Below are 21,514 nucleotides of genomic sequence, written 5' to 3' on the forward strand. Positions count from 1 at the left end.
TTGCACACCTTTTTCACTTCACTAGATGTTTAGTGTGTGTGTGTGTGTGTGTGTGTGGTGTGTGTGTGTGTGTGTGTGTGTGTGTGTGTATAAGAATGAATGGAAACATGTTAGTTTTTTTGTTTAATGACACCACTAGATCACATTGTTTTATTAATCATGGGCTATTGGATGTCAAACATTTGGTAATTCTGACACGTAGTCATCAGAGGAAACCCATTATGTTTTTCCTAATGCAGCGAGAGATCTTTTATATGCATTTTCCCACAGACAGGAAACCACATATCACGGCCTTTGACCAGTTGTGGTGCACTGGTTGGAAAGAAAGAAAAAAAAAAACTAATCAGTTGAATGGATCCACCGAGGTTGTAAGCACCTCAAACGAGCACTCGACCAACTGTGCTAAATTCCGCCCTCAAGAATTAATGAATGCAACGCCACGGGAATGTTTTAAAACTATAAAACAACCACCAAATTTATTATAAAACAATTTTGCCTCAGGGATTCGAAATTGATTTTAAATTGACCGTCGTGGTATTCATAATATAACTGTTTTTCGGTCAGTCTAGTTTTTAATTTATTTGGCTAGTACTATCTTGTATGTTTGAGCCAAATACGATGAATTTGTTTTTTAGAAGTTTGTTAGGAAACGGGATAACAAACACACCAACCACTGAAAAATGAACTGTGTTAGAGGCTTACAAGCAGGCTTAGGCCACGGGTAGTCGTGTTGAGACTAAGACATCCTTGCGACTTGGATTTGTTCTGTATGCAATAACCGGACGTGCTGTAATCGTGGGGGGTTTTAAATATCCGTTTGCAGATTTAAAGCTGTTGTAATGGTACAATGCGAATGAGGTCATCTGCAATAAGCCGACACACCCCCACAAAATGATGAGACTGTGAAAAATTATGATTTATAGTATTTCAAACTGACCAGCTTAATGAAAAATCTTTCTCACGCATGCAGCGCCACATAAGCGCGCAGCGGCGGAAACGTTAACTGGCAGAACAACAGTGGCGTGACGTCACTAAGCATAGGTTTACCACAGAAGCATACACACAATACCGTTCGTCTGTTTTAGTGTTCAAAACATGTTTTTATAGATAATTTTTGTTTTTGTCAACATAGGGGGAAAAAAGAGGGAAAACAGTTTTCCAAACAAGTATTTTTGTTCGTCTGTGAAAATAAATAAAATTATATAAAAAATTATATGAGGGTATGATATATTTATTTTACATTATATATGTGATTTCTGTGAAATGAAATGATATATATGCATACGTGCTTTGTGCAAGAAACTTGAAATATTAGGGAGAAATGCTGTCCAGTGTTCGCCATAAAAGGCCAGACATTCAGTCGCAAATTATTGCCACTTATCTTTTGGATAAATTGCAATCGACGTAATGAGACGACACCTACTTAACTAACTACAGGCCTTACAGGTAGAAAGGCTGTCTTTATCATAAGTTCATCCTCACCCCTCTTGAGTGGGTGCAGCATATTTCAGCTTGGAAGGCAACGTGTTTTGAATGTTTTCTATTATATTCCCCCTTGTTTCGCTGACAAGGTAAAGCATTTCAGTAGCTGGCGATGTGGACCCTCTTTATCTGCTTTGGTGTAAGGGTTGAGCGTCATGTTGGTAAAGACACTGGATGAACTGAGTATGGCATACCTTAGAAGAATGTTTAAAATGTGCTAATGTTTTTCAGTAGCTTTTACAAAAAGCGTTTGATCCATAACTACCATACTTTTTCAATATATAGTTTCTCCCTGATTAGTTCTGTGGTTAACATTTGTGGCTGGTGCATTGAGAAGGGCAGATAACCAGCATCTTCTTAGCTTAGCATTTGGTTGATGTTAAATCTGGTCTACTTTGGGATTCGCGGACCAACTGAACATGTTTGCCTTGCAAGGATCCACATCAGGTTCTTCCTACAGGCAACTTTAACAGCTTCCTAGGTTTTCTGGATATAGTCTCTCTGGTGAGATGAAGCCATATAGGTTCATACGTGCACCGGCTACATAGATGCCTAGCACTTGGTGCTCTGTGTTGGCAAATATTTACTTTAATCTTCGAGTAAATGACATATAAGTTTAGGCCAGGGTTTATGGACTACATCGTCCTAGAACCGAACTTCAGCACATTGAAAAACTAAGGTCCACCACATACCAAAGCTGAATGTGTGTCTGGTTAGTCTGGTGCAGTCAAATTATGTTAGATCATGCTCTATGTCGTCTTCTACCAGATCTATGGTTCATGCCAGAACAGATGCCTTTTGTTGTGTCACATTTGATTCAGTGTGTTTCTTTTTCAACTGGTACTATACTCACCAGCCTCTGCCCCCAGCCCCGTCCCCAGCCCAGGTGGGTATGCATGTCGAGGTTGACTGTTACATACATATATATTAACACACTGGCACAGGGGATAATTAAATCCTTGCTGGCCACACACATTGTCACATGCCCTTGCTGGGACTCGAATCTATGGAACCGAATCTCCCGCAAATTGCTGACCAACTACGATGCGTTCTGAGCTATGCAGGCATCCATAAAATGGATGCTGTTTAACTCAACAACATGCATGGGGCCTACAATCCACCCGGTTGATCCCGCTTACGTGCATGACACAGTGGACAGACCTGGCATTGGCTAGTATGTATTGATGTATGAATATCTATATATTGTATGTATATTGAGGTTGACTGTTACATACATAGATATTTACGCACTGGCGTAGGGGATAAATAAATCCTTTCTGGCCACACAAAGTATCACATGCCCTTGCTGGGACTCGAACCTATGGCACCGAATCTCCCGCAAATTGCTGACCAACCACGATGCGTTCTGAGCTATGCAGGCATCCATAAAAAGGATGCTGTTTAACTCAACCACATGCATGGGGCCTACAATCCATGTGGTTGATCCCGCTTACGTGCACAGTGGGCAGACCTGGCACTGGCTAGTATGTATTGATGTATCTATATATTGTATGTATGTCGAGGTTGATTGTTAGTTTTGAATGATAAGAGTTCTACCGTCTGACTGTGATAAAGACAGTTTCGGGGACAAGCATGCATATATTTTTCAGTAGAATAAACACAGGTGAATGGAGAAATGTCAATGTTCATAGAACGATGAATATGCACCAAGGCTAGTCAGGCCAGTCTGTCTTCTCACATGGTGTTTCGTAAATAGGTTTTGAGACATCGTAGTCAAAAGAAAGCCATCCAAAATAATACAAATGTGATTAATGTTTGCCACTGTTACGGCAGTGTATATTGCTTTTCTTGATGCAGTAGCAGCAACAATGGTGTGTGTGTGTGTGTGTGTGTGTGTGTGTGTGTGTATTGAAGTATAAATATCTAATAAATGACTAAAAACAAACCATATATATATATATATATATATGTGTGTGTGTGTGTGTGTGTGTGTGTGTGTGTGTGTGTGTGTGTGTGTGTGGGTGTGTGTGTGTGAGTGCGCGCGCGCGCTCAGAAATATATAACTTGTGAAGTCCATAGTATGAAAAAAAAATGCGTTCCCCGTGGGACGCACTATAAACATATGTTTCTATTATCTAACTATTACAACTGTGTTACTGTCACACACAATTAATTAAAAGTGTAGGTGTGTTTGTATGTTTAAATGAAATTATGATAATTAATGTGAGGCGAGATTGCAGCTTTTAAAAAATAAATCCAAAATGTCCATGCAAGAAAAGCAAAACAATCAGGGTGGGTGACAGCTAGCTAGATTCATCATTCATTGTCAATTATAACAAAACGCAATTTCAGCAACTTAATTCTTAATTGTATCATTCTTTATTTTCAAAACATGGTTGGGGACATTTATGATGCCAGGAGCTGGCATGCATAAATCTCAGCTGAAGATTCACAAATAACTGTGGTCATCGGCCATGCTTGCTGTTTTAGCGGAACGCGCCAGAAATGGAGAGCGGTTAGGGGACGTAACTCTGCCTACATTTTCTCGCTAATTTCTGATAGAGGCTATAGTTTCTTTTTCATGTAATACTTGATTTCAAGACTCCTAGTCCCCATTATCTCAAAAGTGTTCTATTAAAATACACATTATCTGAACAGTAAATTTGTAACTGAATATTTCGGATGTAGGACAAAAACCCACCAGAAACACTGTTTACAAACATTTGAGAGTACTAAACGTGTATTTGATTTCCTCAACAACAGAGCAAGGGATTTTCTCAACCCTAATGCATACCTAAAACTCTCTCTCTCTCTCTCTCTCTCTCTCTCTCTCTCTCTCTCTCTCTCTCTCTCTCTCTCTCTCTCTCTCTCTCTCTCTCTCTCATTTTGTCCGTTGATATTCTGTCTGCAAACCGAAGTTTTTTAAGGTTTGAGGTTCAGTTAGTACCAGTTTCGCTAGAATTGCAGAGAGGTACTATTAAAGGGACATTCCTGAGTTTGCTGCATTCTGAGATGTTTCCAACTTTTAAAATATTTCTACAATTAAACTTACACATTAAATATTGTTTCTTATTTAGAATATCAGTGTCTGTATTTGCAATGTGTTTCTGGTCGTCTTAGTATTTGTAAGAAGCTCAAACTGGATTTTGTCTTCAAATAATTTCTTACGTACGAAAAAATATACTTTAGAAAAAAATATGAAATTTAACCTCGTATAAATATTAGAACGATCAGAAACACGTTTAATATACAGCCACTAATATTTTATGCAGAAAAATATATTTGATATGTAATTACAACCGTTAAAAAGTCTGTTAGTCGATAACATCTTAAATATTGCAGCAAACTCAGGAATGTCCCTTTAAAATCTCTGCTCTTCCCTTCCCTCAGGTCGGTCTAATATGACAAGAACTGTGAAAAGCCTACAGGTTATACCGGAATATTCTTAAATCGGCGTTAACAACATTGACATTTTAGCCACTTGATCTATGAACTCTTTTTGTGGTCGAAGATTCTCGAAATTATTTGGAGACAAAATCCAGAACGGGTTATTACAAATATTACGACAACCAGAAACACATATATAAAGTATACTTACACAGATCCTTCTTGGTCTTTTGCATATATTATAATTACTTAAACTAAAGTATAAAGTATAAAATATAATAATAATAATAATAATAATAATAATAATAATAATAATAATAATAATAAAAAAAAATAAAAATAATAATAATAATAACAATAAACTTGAAACATTTTCTTCTCTTTCGCCAAAACAAATGATACTCAAAATGTACCCTTTTCAACCCACACTTATGTGTTTATGAAGAAATATCCATCTTTCTCTCATGCATGATTAAAAATGTATTGATATCTCATTGGATACATTGCATACTCATTCCTTCACCACCATACATGATTAAATAGGTGTACTGATATATATATATATATATATATATATATAAAATGTTAAAACATACACAAAAAGATAATCTGAGTGTGACATGCCCAAAAAAATATTGTGTCCATGGTTGGATATGTGTTGATCCACATATGGATGAGTATGGCATACACAATCTTTCCTCAATATTCATAATTAAATATGTGTGTTCATCTATTATGTTTTTAACATAGACAGAAATGGATGAATTGAGTATGACATACCCAATACTTACGCAATATTCATGATTAAATATTTGTGTTGACCTATCATGTTTTGTTTAAATTATGCACAAATGGATGAATTAAGTATGGCATACCCAATCGTTTTCTCAATATTCATGACTAAATATGTGTGTTAATCTATCATGTTTTAACATGGACAAAAGGGATGAATTGAGTATGGCATACCCAATATTTCCTCAATAGTTATGACTAAATAAGTGTGTTGATCTACCGGTATCATGTTTTTTTTTTTTACATATGCACAAATAGATGATTTGAGTATGGCATACCCAAATACTTCCCCAATATTCATGATTAAATATGAACATGTGTGTTGATTTATCATGTTTTAACATGTACACAATGGATGAGTTGAGTACGGTATACCCAATTTTTCCTCGATATTTATGACAAAATATGTGTGTTGATCTACCGGTATCATCTTTTTAACATATACACTAATAGATGAATTGAGTATGGCATACACAATACCTCCCCAATATTCGTTATTAAATGTGTGTGTTGATATATAATTTTTTAACATATATACAAATAGTGAACTGAGTATGGCATACCCAATACTTACCCAATATTCATGATTAAATATGTGTGTTGATCTATCATGTGTTTTTAAATTATATACAAATGAATGAATTGGGTATGGCATACCCAATCTTCCCCAATATTCATGATTAAATGTGTTACTATTGTAAGTATTATTTAAAAGATATACATAAATGAATGACTGAGTATGACAGATGCGTGATTTAATGTGTATACATCCATAATATATTTATTGATCTATAGATGTTTTTAACATAAATATAAATGGATAAAGTAAACGTGAGATAATAATATTTTTATTAAAGATAATGTGGAAAAGAAAACAGAAATGAAAATGGAATGAAGAAACATATTTAACATGTATGAATGTATGTATGTATGTATGTATGTATGTATGTATGTATGTATGTATGTATGTATGTATGTATGCATGCATGCCTGTATGTATTAGTGAATGAATGTATATGTGTGTGTATCTATATATCCGACAAATAAAGCACTTTCCTTTTTGAGAAACGATGCAGAAATCAACAAGTAATTTTACATATAACTATTCAAGAAATTGTCGATATAATTAAATATCTACCTTCCAATAAAGCATGTGGTCCCGATGACATTAGCCATAAACTTTTAAAACAAGTAGTAAATTCCATAGGATTACCACTACAGTTATTATTCAATAAATCACTTCATTTATGGACATTTCCTACGAACTGGAAAATAGCTAATGTAAAACCACTATTTAGAAAAGGAGACAGAAGGTGTCACACAAGCTACAGACCCATATTATTGATCAGTTGTGTTGGGAAAATATTTGAAAGAATCGTTTTTAAACATCTTCATAATTCGTTCATATCTAACAATCTCTTTTACGAGTTTCAATGTGCTTACCGTCCTAAGCATAGCACATTATATCAGTTAATTGAACTACATGTATATACAAAAATATGTGAATCTCTCGATAACAAGGAACATTTGTGTGCAGTGCTCTGTGATATGTCTAAAGCGTTTGACAGAGTCTGGCACAAAGGTCTAATTTACTAACTATAGCGTTACGATATCACAGGACGTTTACTTAGATGGATAAACAATTACATATCAAATAGATCGCAAAGGGTTCTAGTAAATGGCTCCCTATCCAACCATGGTACTTTAACGGCTGGTATACCACAAGGGTCAGTACTCTGTCCATTCCTGTTTTTAGTTTATATAAATGATATACCTCATGAGTTAAAATGTGTTACTAGATTGTTCGCTGATGATACTAGTTTAACGGAATCATCAAATGACTTACATGCTATAGAATCTAATCTTAACAAAAACTTACACAAACGCTATACTTGGTCTAATCAATGGTTGGTGACGTTTAACCCCGAAAAAAACGTACGTAATATTATTTTCAAAAATTAACAATCAACCACGTGCTATTAACTTGCGTTTTAGTATTACGGATATTAATATAACTGAGACGCATAAATATCTAGGTTTATCAATTACAAACAATGAACAATGGAAAAAACATATTCGTAATATATGTAAATCAGCTTCGTCTTCATTGAGAAAATGCAAGTATACACCAAATCGACAAATACTAATGCAAATATATGTAACGTTTATACGTCCAGTACTAGAATATGCGTCTGAAGTTTGGGATAGATGTTCTGCACTGGATGAGGAAAAGTTAGAAGAAGCAGCAAGAATAATAACGGGTCTACCACTGTTCGCATCAAGATATGCGCTATACTCTGAAACAGGAATAAACACACTTTTAGAACGCCGAAAGGCAAACAAATTATGTACTATGTATAAAATATTTAATGGCATGGCTCCTGACTTCTTAGTAAATTGTATACCACCCAGGGTTGAAGAGTGCGTTCATTATAGATTAAGGAATCAAAATGACATATCAATTCCTAAGAACTAATTTACTTAAAATGTAATTATTACATTCAACAACAGACCCGTGGAATGCCTTGCAATTCGAAATTCGAAACAGTGAAGGAATTTCCACTTTCAAAAAGCAGTACCATCCCAGCGCTGCAAGGTAATTTAATTATATTCATATGGAAATCGAAAGGAAAATATCTCCCACACGAGATTAAGACAGGGTTGCAGTACTTTAAATGCCGGCTTATATCGTTGTGGACTTATACCAGATTCCTCTTGTAATTGTGGATTCCACTGTGAAAACTGCTATCATTTCGTTGAATGTAATATTTTTACCAAAGACAGACAACTTCTTTTAGATTCTTTGAAAACGTTTGCACCGGTTGATTAGTATTAGTATTGTATGGTAGTACTGTTGTAAACGATACTATTAACAAACAAATATTCTATACTGTACATAAATATATTAAACAAACACAGTGTTTTGAATAATAATAATAATAATAATAATAATAATAATAATAATAATAATAATAATAATGTTTAATTAATTCTAAATCAGTTATAATTTGGGTTGTCTGATTGGAAAATAAATAACGTTCTTAATTTTTCATTCATTTTTTATTTATTTATTTATTTATTAGTTTGTATTTTTTCTGTGTTTTGTTTTTCTTTCATGTATATACTTCTTTTTGAATATTTAATTTTTTTGTATATTCTTGTAATAGTTGTAGTCGCCGTTATTGTCATATTGTCATTACTGCATGTTATTAAGAGAGGGCCTCGTAAGTTGGATAATTTGTGCCCAATCCATTTGTACCTTATATATGCAATAAAATATGCTTCATTCAAACGAAACACATTGGGTATATACAGGGTGTATATTACCAAATCTCATAGACGAAAACAGTAACATATGTGGCTAAAACTCCTACTTGCAGCGTATCAGTTGACACAAACACCACGAATATAAATACTACTACCCCTTACCCTTAAAGTGAATCAGAAAAAAATGGGGGGGGGGGGGTCAAGCTGCTCATTTCAGCGATAACGGGTAGCGTCTATGTAGTGCATGAGCCAATAGGGCTTTTCGGTATGAATTTGGGGAATAAGACTCATGGTACGTTTTAGCAATGTATGCATATCTATTCTTGGAAAATATGTGATAGCATTGGAATAGTGATCCTACCCTAAAATAATGATTTTAAAAATACTACCAACACACGGTAAAACAACCTATTTGAACCTAGTGCTACTTTATCATTAAGCAGTCCTCGTCAATGACATTTGTCACACCTGCGGTAATGTTAAATAGCATTTCAGAAAATATTTAATACAATGTTGAAGTTGAAAATTTGGTAATACATACATTGTGGTGCATAAATGTTGAATAATGCAATATTTCAGTTTCAGAGTTTTTTGTATCTATCATTTAGTTTTAAAATGTTAATAAAAGTTCTGGAATATATACAATTACACATTTTTGTGGCAATTTTATAGCGGAATCCAAATAACTGAATATATTTTATGCAATTTGTTTTTTACCTTCCCCCAAACGAAAAAAAACTACTTTATGATTGTGTTAATAAATTGCATTTCATTTTCCTGCTGCTGTTGAAGCATATTCTTCTGACATCAAATAAACGTTTATAGTAACATGTTGTAATTATTGTAAACCGACCTCAGCGGTGTAGTGGTTAAACCATCGGACTTATGTCTGGTAGGTATTGGGTTCGAATCCCAATACCGGCTCCAAGCCAGAGTGAGTTTGACGACTCAGTGGGTAGGTGTAAGGCTACTACACTGAATTATCTCTTACTAACTTCTAACCCACTGTCCTAGACCGACAGCCCAGATAGTTAAGGCGCATGTCCAAGACAGCGTACTTGAACCTTAATTGAGCAGAAGCAAAACATATGAATGAATGAACCATTGTAAACACTTTAAAGTGTTCAGGAGAAATATGATAATCATATTCATTTCCCTGATCCTCATTTGTACTTTTCCCATAGTCCAGTAGTCTACATATCAGTTTAATTTATTGGCAGTCTGTTTGCTACACACATACACACAATTTGGTAGTATACTCGTCTTTGGATAGTTTCAAGCGTGCAGATCCAGAATAATCTCAGCTCTTTCTTCTTTTCCAATCATCCACCCTGCACATTCGGTTGTTGCTCTAGACAAACAAATATACGTGTCACTCCATATATCAAAATGAAAAAAAAAGTGCAGTTTATTTTTGGGTAGGCTTATACAAAGGGTGATAACATACTAAACGATACCACCATTCCGATGCTATCACATATGTTTTAACTCTAGGGATATATATATATATACACTATGAGCCTTATTCCCTTCGTATGATGCCGGTGGCCAAAATGTTTGGGTCTGGCTCATAGCCTATTATTATTATTATTATTATTATTATTATTATTATTATTATTATACCGCAGACCTTACCTTACAGTTTCTTCGGAAACAAATGGAAACAAAATACTGCAATAAATCACAAGCTTCAAAACCGTCGGAATCAAATACTCAAGTAGGGAGTTTTCAGGTCAATCCATCATAAATAGTCTATTTGAAAACCTCAGCGTGAGCTCATATTATCGTGAGACAACTCAGCTTGAGCAATGACGTCTTGGGTTAGCTTATTGGAAATATAGGGTATAGAGGTAATTAAATGTAAATCATTATTCAAAGTGTGGTGTACATAATGGCGGCTTCCTTCTCTAAGTATTTATTCATTTGCGTTCACTTGCGTTGTAAATCTTCATACTACAAGATAAAACTTCAACTCCAGGGAAAAAAACAACAGGTAAAGAATAAAGAATAAGCAAAAAAAAAACATACAAAAAAAAACCCCAACCAAACACATATACAAGAACAACAGTAGTAATAATAATAATAATAATAATAATAATAAAAACAATGTTGGAAAAAAGGGGCGGGACGTAGCCCTGTTGTAAAGCGCTCGCTTGATGAGTGGTCGGTTTGGGATCGATCCCCGTCGGTGGGCCTAATGGGCTATTTCTCGTTCCAGCCAGTGCCCCACGACTGGTATATCAAAGGATGGGTATGTGCTATCTTGTCTGTGGGATGGTACATATACAAGATCCTTGCTACTAATGGAAAAATGTAGCGGGTTTCCTCTCTAAGACTATATACCAAACTACCACATGTTTGACATCCAATAGCCGATGATTAATAAATCAATGCTTTAGTGGTGTGATTAGACAAGCAGAATAAAGCCATGGGGCGGTATTGACGAACATATCAACATTTAAAGAAACTGTTCTGGTTGTGCAACGTGTCCCCAGTTTGCAGAGCCTCCTTAACAACAACTATTACACATTTAATTTATTCTCTTGCTTGTCGCTTGCTGTGTTTGCGTCGCAGTATTGAATCACCTCGGTGGATCCATTCATTGGGTTTCTTTCCCGTTCCAACCAGTGCACAAAAACTGGTCGAAAGCCGTGGTATATGTTTTCCTGGTCTTTCTAGTGTGTTTGGGGCAGGACGTAGCCCAGTGGTAAAGCGCTCGCTCTTTGCGCGGTCGGTTTGTGATCGATCCCCGTCGGTGGGCGCATTTGGGCTTGTTACGGACGCCTGTCTCCAGACGTTGTAACAGCGAAGGTGGTGAATTACTAAGAAAATATATATAATATGGTTCGACGAGCCCCCAGTCTGCAGAAATGGCAGACGATTAAACTAATACTTCAGTTTATAATGAATGATCACTTCTGACTTTCTCTAAACAACAAAACCAACACAAATCAACATGTAATCATTTAATACATAAACAGCTAACTGTCACCAAGGTGACTTACACTGAATACAACAATCTGTTGTACTGACCACTGCTCAAACTACGACACTCACTTTATATGTTCTCTATACAAATGTTCAATGATATCATCATGTAGATTCATTCGGCTGATAGGACGGTTCCCTCAGTTCAGCTCTGCGGCACTTCAAACGACAGGTAGATAACTGGACTTCAATAAGCTTCAGTTCTGTGACTCTTCAATAATATGTTAATCCAACAATATTGTCCTCTGTGGACATCAGGTACGTGGTTGTACACTCCGACCCTTTCTTCAGTCAAACAGCCGTAACGTCGCTTGGCACGGAGCTTCTATGGAACTGCTACACCAAACCTCAGACAAGACTTTTATGCACCAGGCATGGTCCTTGGAGATATGAGGTAATCTCACGTAACATTATATAGTTCACATTGGATTCACAAGCACCAACCGTTTTATGTTGGCAGTAAATACATTATACGCTTGTGAATGACACATGATAGTTTCTTTGACTTCCACAACAAATTAAGCTCTCATCAGTAGCAGATAAATAGATAGGCCGCGTTGTTTCCACAGCTTTGTAATGAGTGTTCGTAGTGAGTGTTCCAACGTTTAATTATTGTTAGTTGCACACATATGGTGGTTAGTGAGTTTAGTGTCGTTGGGATATTTAAACAGATGGCCTTGCACATGATGTCTGTCTGCTATACATCTGACATCATGACAGGGCTATTTATCGTTCCAGCCTATGCAACACAATTGGTATATAAAAGACCATGGTATGTGCTATTGTGTCTGTGGGATGGTGCCTATAAAAAGATCCCTTGCTACTAATGGAAAAATTAAGCGGGTTTCCTTTTTACAACTATGTCAAAATTACCAAATGTTTGACATCCAATAGCCGATGATTAATAAATCAATTTTCTCTAGGGGTGTCGATAAACAAAACAAAAGTTTTTCCTAATGTTTCTAACAATTCAAACTTAAGTCCGAACCACATTGTTAATAATTACGATTAATTTCTCACCAACTTTTAATTACCGTTAGATATTTCCCTTACACCGTGTACAAACAGAAACTGTAATCAAAACAAATGACACAGATTCCACAAACTAGAATATATCCATGTAAACTACATATATTGACTTCGCTCAGATCTCCTATGACAAAATGCATGTAATGTTTTGCCGTCTGCCATTATGCTTTTTGTTATGGAATACTCTTCAAGATTGTAATTGTATTTTTTGACAATTTCTGTCTAGACTAAATGTGAGGCAATCTAACCGTAATTAAAGGTAGGAGAGTAATTTATTACAGTTGTTAACAATGTGGTTCGAACTTTAGTTCTTTCCTCCCAATAATAGGCGTGCAGGAGATGGCTCAAAAGTGCTATAAAAATTACCGTAGTGGCGATTATCGTTCTATGAGCTACTTTTGGGGTTTTATAAAAGTATGAGTCCTGACTAACTCCTGGGTAATAATTACCTAGAATACCCGTGGGGGAACATGGTCAAATGAAGTCATCAATATGGTCGCCTCGATTTTGATATTTTTTCTCCTAGTTCCGATAGTCTTCATTATCTTTAATTGTTTGACATTTTAAGACTTTACTAAGGTTGGAAATGTTATAATACAGTTTAGAAACAACATTTATTAATTTTGGGTGTTAATAAATTTATAAACAGTATGACAACAATGCGGTTTCGTAGCGATGATGAAGTAAGATTTACTAAATTTAAGCCGTAGCAGCTTCTCTGATTGTAGCTACTACAATGTCGTGGTTACTAACACAAATTCATTTTACAAACATTGCTTTATATTTTGGATCCTGCTATTTAATGTATAATTGTATACTCATAAGAAATATGCTAGTGTTAATTTCGTCAAAAGTGTATCTCACTACATGTATGTAAATAACTTTATTTCAAACGCTCCCACACATGCAGTCATATAGTATTATCACACACGCTCTTTCTGTCTGTCGATCACTCATCTCTCTCTCTCTCTCTCTCTCTCTCTCTCTCTCTCTCTCTCTCTCTCTCTCTCTCTCTCTCTCTCTCTCTCTCTCTCTCTCTCTCTCTCTCACACACACACACACAAACACACACACACATAGGCGCGCCTATGCACGGACATGCACTCACACACGTTCACACAACATATGCTCCTGTCACCGTTTCCAGTATCCTAGTTTCATCGTGACACAATTGGTCTTACTCTGATATATGGAGCCCTTGTACAGATCCTTATGACAAACATTTTGATGTAATTGGAAGATTACTAGCATCTTCAGGATGAGCTGACAACTATGATGTTCAGAAGATGTTCACCAGTAAGACAAATATCACTGGAATCTGTAAAGTTGCAACGTTTCTTGCGAGTCTTGCCAGTTTCTTGATTTGGTATCATTCTATTCTTTTAAGTACAGAGTACAAGACAATCAATTTATTTATGAGAACTTTCTTTGGAAATAAAGAATAAAATGTAATCGCGGAATATTAAGAATTGCAATAAGTGTGTGCTTATATCATTCAAAATGTTTTACTGATTACATAGACTAGTGAAGATGCATGCAGTTTTTTTATTAACGTTTTACTTGTCACAATTACGAATCCATAGCTTAGTGCACATCCATCGTGCCACATTCACTTAGACTCTTATAACAACGCTACAGTCTTTGATGGTAATAGGTTTCAGTGTTCTTGCTAGGATTTGAGGAGGGTAGGGTGCTCATTTATTATTAGGGCACTTTCTGCGAGAATAATGTTTTACGAAGGCAGACATTTATATACCATAACCGAAAAAACCCCACCCAAAAACTTAACAAAATATGAAAATTATGGATTTAATGTTAATTAATAATATAGGGTTTATAAATAATGCAACAGTTGTATGGATGCACTGCGGGAAATACACTGGTCAGGTTCATAGTTAACACCTTTTGGGTTTTTACATACACAAAAAATTAACAAAATTATGAGGTATATATAAACCGGGTTTGGTACCAGATATAGGAACTCGGGACTGGCTTTATCAAAATACCACGCCCACCCCTTTGTCAGCGAAACAAGGGGAATATAATAGAAAACATTTTATTTACGCCAGGATGCCCAATTGCAGCGTTTCAAAACAGGTTGCCTTCTAAGCTGAAATATGGCTCATAAGTGAATTTCAAAATTGTCCGGTAAAGTCCCTGGCTATCCAGAAACAGGACCCGGGATAGACATGCTTGAAAACTGAGTGGTATATGAGCATGTTAAAATTAACCATCACCATCACCCGGGAACAACTGACAAAATGCACCCACTCATGAGGGGTGGGGATGGGATGATAAACACAGCCTTTCTACTTGTAAGGCCTGCAGTTAGTTAAGTAGGTGTCGTCTCATGACGTCTACGTCTCGATTTCAATTTGTCTAAAAGATAAGATCTTAGCATTATCCGCATAATAATGGACAATTCGGGTGCTTAATAAATTGATTTCCTTAAAATTGCATGTCCAAGCTTCTATTCGTTTAAGTATGTTAGTAATAATAATAAAACAGGTGAAGTTTTTAATTGTATTACCAATATATTAAATGAGATGTCTCTAATTTGTTTTGCATTTGTTGAACATATCTTGTTACTGATTAATAATGAGGTTAAGCAAGGTGTATTCCAGTACTATTTTAACTCATATATTAATATTAAACTTGGATAACATTGACACTAATCACACATTGACATTCAAACTTTCAAACTAGTCCTCAAGTATTATTAATTAAACTGTTCTTTAAAATGTGATATTTTGTAATAGTTTTATAAAACGTTTCTGTTATATCTTTCTTGTTATTCCGTTAATGAAATGTGGACTGGTCCAAATGGAGGTACCAGTTAGATGACACACAACTCTCTCTCTCTCTCTCTCTCTCTCTCTCTCTCTCTCTCTCTCTCTCTCTCTCTCTCTCTCTCTCTCTCTCTCTCTCTCTCAATAGTAACATATGTGGATAAAACTCTCACTAGCAGCGTATCAGTCGATATAAATACTACCACGCCTTACCCTTAAAGTGAATCAGAAGAAATTGGGGATCAAGCTGCTCATTTCAGCGATAACGGGTAGCGTCTATGACTACCCTAGTTCCACACACAATTTAAGTACTTTTTACAGGTACCCCATACATGTTTCAAGCACAAAGATACTTGACACAGTGGTACTAGATGAAATAAAATTGCATTTGTTTTTGCCTACACGAAACTATTTCCTTTTACAACCAACACACTCAAATTTATCACCAATCACAGGACTTGTGGTGTTCACTTCGCTATCAAAAGTTGGGTGCACCCCAAAATTTTACCCAGCTGGAAGTACTATCTACAGGCACAGATTGTCTAAAGAAAATGAAGGCGCGGATCTATCTCCTGAATCACAGAGACGCATGAAAATGGAAACGATGCATATTAGTGTACTTTGGAATATTATAGGAGCCCGCCCGTTATTAACGTCGTATCTTAGACAAAAATCATGCAGCAGTTCTTGGGGTTAATTTTAATATGTATTACATGATGCAATATCAGTCATTGAAATGTCTCTATTAGTCGGTTAGGAAGGGATCTAGTGCAGCCAGTAGGGTGCTCGCTTCAGGTTCTTTCATCGCATTATCCAACAAACTCGGTTGGCCCATTCTCTTGACTCGGTTGTTTTCCCCGTCCAAGCCAGTGTACTAAAAGGCCTGCCAATGGTCGTAGTAGTCTTGCCCTGTCTTCGGGAAAATGCATATAAAAGATCCCTTGTTACTAACGAAACAATGTAGCGGGTTTCCTCTGAAGTTACCAAATGCTTGACAGTGTGGTATCGTAAAACAAAGAGAGTCGTTTTCATCTCAACGTGCCGACTTCCATGTGCTAAACAAAATACATGTTCGGAAACCAAGCCCATCCGAAATTTATTTATTAAAACGTGTGTACGAATAACAAACCTATCCTTATGGTGAACACGAAAAACAAACCTGACATAGAAAATATACCCTAAAGAGACCAGATGAAGGACAGAAAAAACCAACAAGAAGAAGTTGTTGAAGAAGAAGAAAAAGAAAGAAGAAGAAAAAAGAAGAAACAAGAAGATGAGGAAGAACAAGAAGAACAACAACAATAAAAAGAACATGTATATCCTCAGTTTTTATCTCTATTAATCATTTGTGGTTAGCCGAGTGGTTAACGTCATGGTCTGTCAAATGCCATGAGTGTACCACAACTACATATGCAGTTCACTAAATGCTAAATAAAAAAGTAGTGCATTTCCTGAAAAGTTCAATAGAGTGCTTGATTGTTGAACTTATTCGTTGCTAACGATATTATTCTACACATATCCATGTTCGCCTCCAGACGTCCCTTTGATTACGGAAGCTATAGAAATGGGGTTTTTGTACCTTTACTTGCGCGAGCTATAAAATGGCAGTCCTCCTACAGACGGATTTGGAACCATACATCATGGTCATGATCAGCTCTCCAGTGTAGGGGAAGAAAAATAAACTGGAATCATTCGTGTACGAAGATACGGTTATGAATATGCTAACTGCAAATTCGTAATCGTCCCGTGTGTACGGTTTCTATACATACATTTAACAACTGGTTTGGTATATTGCTGGTACCTAGATTTCTCGAGAAAAACAGCTTGACTTAGAAGACGAAGTACATTCAAGTGTGGTTAATAGAGCATTAATTTTTGATGTACCGTTTAACTGCTGTTAGAAGTACCTCCTCTTCTGTCCATTAAAGAGAAGTCATCCATGGTGCCATCTCTTCTCCAAGGATCTGCGTGTTCCTCTGTGATGCTCATATAGAGCTTCACCTTCGATGGCAGAACAAGGGACATGACGAGCACACGTCAGCGAGGTGCCATAAACAGATGAAACATTATTTTTTTAAAAAGACTGCCTGGGATGCATGAAAATCCCTTTCAAACTTGGGGCAAGCGCCAATGGAAATAACAGATGATGACATGGATGACTTAAAAGGTTTCTGTTGTCCTGTACAGTAGAATATCTCCTCAAAAAGAGATAAATGAAGCACGAAAACAGCTGCTTGCTCATGCAAACCGCCAGGTGGAAAACAACTATGGAGGTACTTCTCCAACATGTGAAGAGAGCCGGTCAGACCAAAACTGCTAACCCTGAAATTTTGTCAACTGCAGACTGGGGACGAGTTAAAGATGAGGAAGGTGACTGTTATCCATTTTGGTCATAGATGCCAGAGTCATATTGTGATCAATTGCAAGTGACAAAAGCGATGTGAACGAAAGTGCAAATGTTTTACAGCAAATCTGCAATCCACACAACTATGTTTTTGTTCAGGACAATGTTTTTGTGATCAACATGATCAATAAGTTCAAGTAATGAGAAGACGAGCCGCTGAGAAGTAAAGTGAGCTATTCCACATGCTGGGCGAAAATGCGTTAGGTGTACTACAGAGTGCATCGAGTGTCTATTCATCTTTTAACAGAAAAACAAACCATTGTCAACATGTTGTAATTTTCAGATTTAAACTTCAGACTCTCATTTTCTTGGAATTCTGTTTTTTGGGATAATCCTCTTCTTAGCGGTTATATTATAGGCATGATGTTGGAGATTTTCGAATTAGATTCCTTGTTCCTAGAAATGTATGGTTACCTGTCAAAATCTGAAATATGAGCAATTGATATTTTGTCATGGCGGCCATATTTAAATTCAAGATGGCGGCTAACTAGCAGGTCAGATTTCGTGGATCCATGAATTTTATGAAATTAGCAAACCAAAATACCCTAATATACCAAATTCCAATGTCCTGTGTGGTTCATAAGCAGTAATATGAGCAATTTGTGTTTTGTAGTGGCGGCCATATTTAATTCAGGATTGCACCTAACAAGCCTGTCATACTTCATGGATCCATCAACTTTTGAATTTAGTAAACCAAAATACCTCTATATACGAAATTTCACACTTTCTGCCAAAAGTGAACATCTTTTTTCGCATATCTATTCCACTATTAACCACTTCGTCTCCTAAGATGATATTCGTTAATCTTAGTACCACCAATGTGTCAAAATGTGTAGTAGAAACCGTACACACGGGACGATTACGAATTTGCCGTTAGCATATTTATTACCGTATCTTCGTACAAGAATGATTCAAAATTTGTTTATGACAGTCGAGGGGATATGCAGCCATGATTCACAGTCGGATTTATATCCTACAATGGAGAGCTGATCTTGACCATGGTGTATGGTTCCAACTCCGTCTGTAGGAGGACTGCCATTTTATAGCTCGCGCAAGTAAAGACGCAAAAACCCCATTTCTATAGTTTCCGTAATCAAAGGGACGTCTGGAGGAGAACATGAATATGTGTAGAATAATATCGTTAGCAAGGAATATTTAAAAATTATTTTCAGAGCAAAGTACCACTAAGTTCAACAGTTAAACACTCTGTTGAACCTTTCAGGAAATGCATTACTTTTTTGTTTTGCATTTAGTAAATTGCATCTGTACTTGTGGTACACTCATGGACCATGCAAAATGTTGTTATCCACATTCCGGCATTTTCCATTAACTCACTCACACACACACACAAATATAATATTACTGGTCAATAAATTAATATTTAGACTAAAATTCTGAAGTCTCGAAGATGTTAATACTAGTTCAGGATGAAATCGAAATAATTCTACATTTCTCCAACCTTAGTGTCGCCAAATTGTGATGGTCTGCGGTCATCTTAAGCAAACGATAATGTTGTGCCCCCCCCCCCCCCGTCCCCCCACACACACCGCTCCCTCCGATAAGGGTGGCTCCCACAATACAAAAAATGCAACGAATGTCTTGAAATGTAATACGTGTTTATTTAAATACGTCACACATTTTACAAGAAACACATTGAAAATAGGTAAAGATGAACAATGCATGATAATAATTTAACTTGTGTTCACATTTTATTCACTATATTAAAGAAACAAAAAACAAACAAAAACAAACAAACAAACAACAGATATTCGATATTCACAATGGTGGCCAATATACAACCTGTAAACAAAACGTTGTAATACAATCAATCCCTCTGGCGGGCCTAACTACCTACCAAATTTCATCTAAATGTGCCAGGAAAGTTTCTTTAAAAATGACAAAACATAGGGAACAAAACTATTTTCCTTACAAAATATTACAAAATTCGCGATTGAGGCCAATACACATAACCTATAAATATAGGTTTTCAATGCAATCTATCCCCCGAAGTACCCAACTACCTACCAATTTCAGGTAAATCGCCTCAGAAGAATTATTACAGGATGACCCATTGGAGGCGACAAATAATAATAATAATAATAATAATAATAATAATCCCAACAAAACCAATAGATTTCCCAGCCTTGGCTTGGGAACCTAATAATAATAATGATAATGATAATACAAATACCACCACAAACCAGCCCTCACAAAAAACAAACAAAGAAAAACAACAAAAAAGACAGCACAAAAACAAATATTTCTGTTCTCTTTCCACGATGAACCTTTCTCAAACTCAATCTCCAAAAGCATGATACTGCCTTGCCAAGATGCGCTTTTTTCCTAAACATCTCATGTATTCAATTTTCTTCTTAGTATTGTTTTTCTTTTCTTACGCTCTGCTTCATTAAGTTGGTATAATTTGTCATTTTCCCATTCGCAAAAGACATACAAACTTGAAATTAAGGCCAAAGAGTAACAGTGTATTTACAGTACGTGTCACTCAGATGTTTCGATGTTCAATCATCACTAAGTCCTTTTCTTATGCAGCATAAGTGGAAGTTTAAAAAGAAGTGTAAAATTGAAACACTAAGTGCATTTACCAGATTCGATCCTACTACACCTAATCTCATGACATTTGATAGTGCATTATTTTAAGCACTCGGTCTGGTATATTAAAGGCCACGGGATGTTCTGTCATGTCTGTGGGAAAGTGCATATGAAAGATCCCTTGCTTCTTATGGAAAAGATATGTAGCGGGTTTCCTCTAAGACTGGGATGGGATATAGCTTAGTTGGTAGAGCGCTCAACTAAGGTGCTTGTGTCTTGCGATCGAACTACCTTAGTGGCTCTTTGTCAGTCATAACAAGTGCCCCATGATTTTATTTCAAGGTCCGTGGTGTGCTGTCTTGTCTCGAAAAGTGGTTATAAAACAATCACACTCATTTCTTTTTGGAATTCTGTTTTCTAGGATAATCCTCATCTCAGCAGTTCTATTATAGGCATGAAGGCCATTTTGATGTTGAAAATGGCCTCAAATATATTTAGAGTATTTAGTGTATTCGAATGAGATTCATTGTGCCTATAAATGTATGGTTAGCTGTCAAAATTCACCTTCTTCGTGGATCAAAAGCCGAAATACGAGCAAATGATATTTTGTCATGGCGGCCATATTTAAATTCAAGATGGCGGCTAAATAGCAGGTCAGATTTCTTGTTCTATAAATTTGTGAAATTAGCAAACAAAAATACGCCTATATACCAAATGCCAATCTCCTGTGTAGTTGAGAAGCCATAATATGAGCAATTGGTATTTTGAAATGGTGGCCATATTTAAATTCAAACTTCATGGATCCATCTACTTTTGAATTTAGTAAACCAAAATACCCCTATATACGAAATTTAACATTTTCTGT

General features: G+C 36.1%; 1 protein-coding gene across 1 annotated transcript in view; it reads right to left on the bottom strand.

Moving 5' to 3' along the window:
- The window catches only part of LOC121389711 (probable cytochrome P450 12d1 distal, mitochondrial), a 46,986-nt gene that overhangs the window by 18,646 nt on the left and 6,826 nt on the right, over nucleotides 1–21,514 (bottom strand). The gene's annotated exons all lie outside the window — the stretch shown is intronic.

Source organism: Gigantopelta aegis, chromosome 15 (genome assembly GCF_016097555.1).
Source record: "Gigantopelta aegis isolate Gae_Host chromosome 15, Gae_host_genome, whole genome shotgun sequence".
Taxonomy (NCBI): domain Eukaryota; kingdom Metazoa; phylum Mollusca; class Gastropoda; order Neomphalida; family Peltospiridae; genus Gigantopelta; species Gigantopelta aegis.